The sequence below is a fragment of the Leptodactylus fuscus genome, chromosome 4, assembly GCF_031893055.1.
Source record: "Leptodactylus fuscus isolate aLepFus1 chromosome 4, aLepFus1.hap2, whole genome shotgun sequence".
Lineage (NCBI taxonomy): Eukaryota > Metazoa > Chordata > Amphibia > Anura > Leptodactylidae > Leptodactylus > Leptodactylus fuscus.
The window spans coordinates 40,824,344-40,829,343 of record NC_134268.1 but is presented as its reverse complement, the minus strand read 5'-3'; the positions used below and the strand labels follow the sequence as shown (position 1 = coordinate 40,829,343).

At 53.4% G+C, this 5,000-nt stretch overlaps 5 non-coding genes and 1 pseudogene across 5 annotated transcripts; all 6 read left to right on the top strand.

The window, feature by feature from the left end:
• The first annotated feature begins 369 nt into the window (after positions 1-369).
• On the top strand, positions 370-488 carry LOC142202017 (5S ribosomal RNA). The gene has a single exon (XR_012715896.1). It is a non-coding gene; the product is annotated as a 5S ribosomal RNA (ribosomal RNA).
• Positions 489-1,209: 721 nt separating this feature from the next.
• Positions 1,210-1,328, top strand: LOC142201948 (5S ribosomal RNA). The gene has a single exon (XR_012715830.1). It is a non-coding gene; the product is annotated as a 5S ribosomal RNA (ribosomal RNA).
• Positions 1,329-2,049: 721 nt separating this feature from the next.
• On the top strand, positions 2,050-2,168 carry LOC142202012 (5S ribosomal RNA). The gene has a single exon (XR_012715891.1). It is a non-coding gene; the product is annotated as a 5S ribosomal RNA (ribosomal RNA).
• Positions 2,169-2,895: 727 nt separating this feature from the next.
• Positions 2,896-3,004, top strand: LOC142202202 (5S ribosomal RNA; annotated as a pseudogene).
• A 712-nt stretch (positions 3,005-3,716) lies between these two features.
• On the top strand, positions 3,717-3,835 carry LOC142201643 (5S ribosomal RNA). Its single transcript, XR_012715567.1, has one exon. It is a non-coding gene; the product is annotated as a 5S ribosomal RNA (ribosomal RNA).
• A 721-nt stretch (positions 3,836-4,556) lies between these two features.
• LOC142202052 (5S ribosomal RNA) lies at positions 4,557-4,675 on the top strand. Its single transcript, XR_012715930.1, has one exon. It is a non-coding gene; the product is annotated as a 5S ribosomal RNA (ribosomal RNA).
• Positions 4,676-5,000: the final 325 nt, after the last annotated feature.

Here is a 5,000-nt window from a genome sequence, read left to right as displayed (position 1 = left end):
GAAGCCGACTGAAAAGCAGCTTCGCTTTCAGGCACGGGCAACCATCTCACCTTCTTCCTTAGCCGACTCCTGGACAACGGGCTCCGGCCCAGCTTGCTCTTTCTTTCACCCCCGGGATGGTTTCTTAGCCCTGCGCAGACCCTGCGCCCAGCCCTTTTGAAAGAGGGCGGCTGCGGCCTGTGACTGGTTGCTGAACCACACCTGTGGGTATAAGGGCCGCCCCCAGCCCTTGCACTGCTCCTGCTGGAATATGAAGTTCCCTTAAGAGAAGGCAAAAAGTGAAGAAAAAGGCCTAGCGTGGAGTAGTGCAAAGAGCTGCCGTCAGCCAGGCTGCAAAGTAGAAGAGGAGTAAGTGAGAGGCCTGTCTCTGCCTACGGCCACACCACCCTGAACACGCCCGATCTCGTCTGATCTTGGAAGCTAAGAAGGGTCGGGCCTGGTTAGTACTTGGATGGGAGACCGCCTGGGAATACCAGGTGCTGTAGGCTTTTGCTTTTCCTCACTTCCACCAGCAGGGGGTCACTCTCCTCTATGCCATTTTTACATTCACTTTTTACACTGCACACTTGCTTCTTTTACATTCGCTTTCTCTCTTGCACTCTTTAGTCCTTGCAAAATCCTAGTATTCTCATTCGTACCGCTATCACTCTTAGCAGCTGCAGCCGCAGCGGGCATGGTGGCCACCAGCGTTGTGGCTTTTTACTTTTAATAATAGCAGGCTTCATTTCCATAGCATCTGGGCCTCCCGCCGGGCTGGAGGCCATAGCTAGTAACCTGCAGACCAATTTACAGGGCAACACAGGCTGAACATCTTTGCAGGCAACGCGCCCTAGGAAAAGAGAAGCCGACTGAAAAGCAGCTTCGCTTCCAGGCACGGGCAACCATCTCACCTTCTTCCTCAGCCGACTCCTGGACAACGGGCTCCGGCCCAGCTTGCTCTTTCTTTCACCCCCGGGATGGTTTCTTAGCCCTGCGCAGACCCTGCGCCCAGCCCTTTTGAAAGAGGGCGGCTTCGGCCTGTGACTGGTTGCTGAACCACACCTGTGGGTATAAGGGCCGCCCCCAGCCCTTGCACTGCTCCTGCTGGAATATGAAGTTCCCTTAAGAGAAGGCAAAAAGTGAAGAAAAAGGCTTAGCGTGGAGTAGTGCAAAGAGCTGCCGGCAGCCAGGCTGCAAAGTAGAAGAGGAGTAAGTGAGAGGCCTGTCTCCGCCTACGGCCACACCACCCTGAACATACTCGATCTCGTCTGATCTTGGAAGCTAAGCAGGGTCGGGCCTGGTTAGTACTTGGATGGGAGACCGCCTGGGAATACCAGGTGCTGTAGGCTTTTGCTTTTCCTCACTTCCACCAGCAGGGGGTCACTCTCCTCTATGCCATTTTTACATTCACTTTTTACACTGCACACTTGCTTCTTTTACATTCGCTTTCTCTCTTGCACTTTTTAGTCCTTGCAAAATCCTAGTATTCTCATTCTTACCTCTATCACTCTTAGCAGCTGCAGCCGCAGCGGGCGTGGTGGCCACCAGCGTTGTGGCTTTTTACTTTTAATAATAGCAGGCTTCATTTCCATAGCATCTGGGCCTCCCGCCGGGCTGGAGGCCATAGCTAGTAACCTGCAGACCAATTTACAGGGCAACACAGGCTGAACATCTTTGCAGGCAACGCGTCCTAGGAAAAGAGAAGCCGATTGAAAAGCAGCTTCGCTTCCAGGCACGGGCAACCATCTCACCTTCTTCCTTAGCCGACTCCTGGACAACGGGCTCCGGCCCAGCTTGCTCTTTCTTTCACCCCCGGGATGGTTTCTTAGCCCTGCGCAGACCCTGCGCCCAGCCCTTTTGAAAGAGGGCGGCTGCGGCCTGTGACTGGTTGCTGAACCACACCTGTGGGTATAAGGGCCGCCACCAGCCCTTGCACTGCTCCTGCTGGAATATGAAGTTCTCTTAAGAGAAGGCAAAAAGTGAAGAAAAAGGCCGAGCGTGGAGTAGTGCAAAGAGCTGTCGGCAGCCAGGCTGCAAAGTAGAAGAGGAGTAAGTGAGAAGCTTGACTCTGCCTACAGCCACACCACCCTGAACACGCCCGATCTTGTCTGATCTCGGAAGCTAAGCAGGGTCGGGCCTGGTTAGTATTTGGATGGGAGACCGCCTGGGAATACCAGGTGCTGTAGGCTTTTGCTTTTCCTCACTTCCACCAGCAGGGGGTCACTCTCCTCTATGCCATTTTTACATTCACTTTTTACACTGCACACTTGCTTCTTTTACATTCGCTTTCTCTCTTGCACTCTTTAGTCCTTGCAAAATCCTAGTATTCTCATTCGTATCGCTATCACTCTTAGCAGCTGCAGCTGCAGCCGCAGCGGGCGTGGTGGCCACCAGCGTTGTGGCTTTTTACTTTTAATAATAGCAGGCTTCATTTCCATAGCATCTGGGCCTCCCGCCGGGCTGGAGGCCATAGCTAGTAACCTGCAGACCAATTTACAGGGCAACACAGGCTGAACATCTTTGCAGGCAACACGCCCTAGGAAAAGAGAAGCCGACTGAAAAGCAGCTTTGCTTCCAGGCACGGGCAACCATCTCACCTTCTTCCTTAGCCGACTCCTGGACAACGGGCTCCGGCCCAGCTTGCTCTTTCTTTCACCCCCGGGATGGTTTCTTAGCCCTGCGCAGACCCTGCGCCCAGCCCTTTTGAAAGAGGGCGGCTGCGGCCTGTGACTGGTTGCTGAACCACACCTGTGGGTATAAGGGCCGCCCCCAGCCCTTGCACTGCTCCTGCTGGAATATGAAGTTCCCTTAAGAGAAGGCAAAAAGTGAAGAAAAAGGCTTAGCGTGGAGTAGTGCAAAGAGCTGCCGGCAGCCAGGCTGCAAAGTAGAAGAGGAGTAAGTGAGAGGCCTGTCTCTGCCTACGGCCACACCACCCTGAACACGCCCGATCTCGGAAGCTAAGCAGGGTCGGGCCTGGTTAGTACTTTGATGGGAGACCGCCTGGGAATACCAGGTGCTGTAGGCTTTTGCTTTTCCTCACTTCCACCAGCAGGGGGTCACTCTCCTCTATGCCATTTTTACATTCACTTTTTACACTGCACACTTGCTTCTTTTACATTCGCTTTCTCTCTTGCACTCTTTAGTCCTTGCAAAATCCTAGTATTCTCATTCGTACCGCTATCACTCTTAGCAGCTGCAGCCGCAGCGGGCATGGTGGCCACCAGCGTTGTGGCATTTTACTTTTAATAATAGCAGGCTTCATTTCCATAGCATCTGGGCCTCCCGCCGGGCTGGATGCCATAGCTAGTAACCTGCAGACCAATTTACAGGGCAACACAGGCTGAACATCTTTGCGCCCTAGGAAAAGAGAAGCCGACTGAAAAGCAGCTTCGCTTCCAGGCACGGGCAACCATCTCACCTTCTTCCTCAGCCGACTCCTGGACAACGGGCTCCGGCCCAGCTTGCTCTTTCTTTCACCCCCGGGATGGTTTCTTAGCCCTGCGCAGACCCTGCGCCCAGCCCTTTTGAAAGAGGGCGGCTGCGGCCTGTGACTGGTTGCTGAACCACACCTGTGGGTATAAGGGCCGCCCCCAGTCCTTGCACTGCTCCTGCTGGAATATAAAGTTCAGTTAAGAGAAGGCAAAAAGTTAAGTAAAAGGCCTAGCTTGGAGTAGTGCAAAGAGCTGCCGGCAGCCAGGCTGCAAAGTAGAAGAGGAGTAAGTGAGAGGCTTGTCTCTGCCTACGGCCACACCACCCTGAACACGCCCGATCTCGTCTGATCTCGGAAGCTAAGCAGGGTCGGGCCTGGTTAGTACTTGGATGGGAGACCGCCCGGGAATACCAGGTGCTGTAGGCTTTTGCTTTTCCTCACTTCCACCAGCAGGGGGTCACTCTCCTCTATGCCATTTTTACATTCACTTTTTACACTGCACCCTTGCTTCTTTTACATTCGCTTTCTCTCTTGCACTCTTTAGTCCTTGCAAAATCCTAGTATTCTCATTCGTACCTCTATCACTCTTAGCAGCTGCAGCCGCAGCGGGCGTGGTGGCCACCAGCGTTGTGGCTTTTTACTTTTAATAATAGCAGGCTTCATTTCCATAGCATCTGGGCCTCCCGCCGGGCTGGAGGCCATAGCTAGTAACCTGCAGACCAATTTACAGGGCAACACAGGCTGAACATCTTTGCAGGCAACGCGCCCTAGGAAAAGAGAAGCCGACTGAAAAGCAGCTTCGCTTCCAGGCACGGGCAACCATCTCACCTTCTTTCTTAGCCGACTCCTGGACAACGGGCTCCGGCCCAGCTTGCTCTTTCTTTCACCCCCGGGATGGTTTCTTAGCCCTGCGCAGACCCTGCGCCCAGCCCTTTTGAAAGAGGGCGGCTGCGGCCTGTGACTGGTTGCTGAACCACACCTGTGGGTATAAGGGCCGCCCCCAGCCCTTGCACTGCTCCTGCTGGAATATGAAGTTCCCTTAAGAGAAGGCAAAAAGTGAAGTAAAAGGCCTAGCTTGGAGTAGTGCAAAGAGCTGCCGGCAGCCAGGCTGCAAAGTAGAAGAGGAGTAAGTGAGACGCCTGTCTCTGCCTGCGGCCACACCACCCTGAAAACGCCCGATCTCATCTGATTTTGGAAGCTAAGCAGGGTTGGGCCTGGTTAGTACTTGGATGGGAGACTGCCTGGGAATACCAGGTGCTGTAGGCTTTTGCTTTTCCTCACTTCCAACAGCAGGGGGTAACTCTCCTCTATGCCATTTTTACATTCACTTTTTACACTGCACACTTGCTTCTTTTACATTCGCTTTCTCTCTTGCACTCTTTATTCCTTGCAAAATCCTAGTATTCTCATTCGTACCGCTATCACTCTTAGCAGCTGCAGCTGCAGCGGGCGTGGTGGCCACCAGCGTTGTGGCTTTTTACTTTTAATAATAGCAGGCTTAATTTCCATAGCATCTGGGCCACCCGCCCGGCTGGAGGCCATAGCTAGTAACCTGCAGACCAATTTACAGGGCAACACAGGCTGAACATCT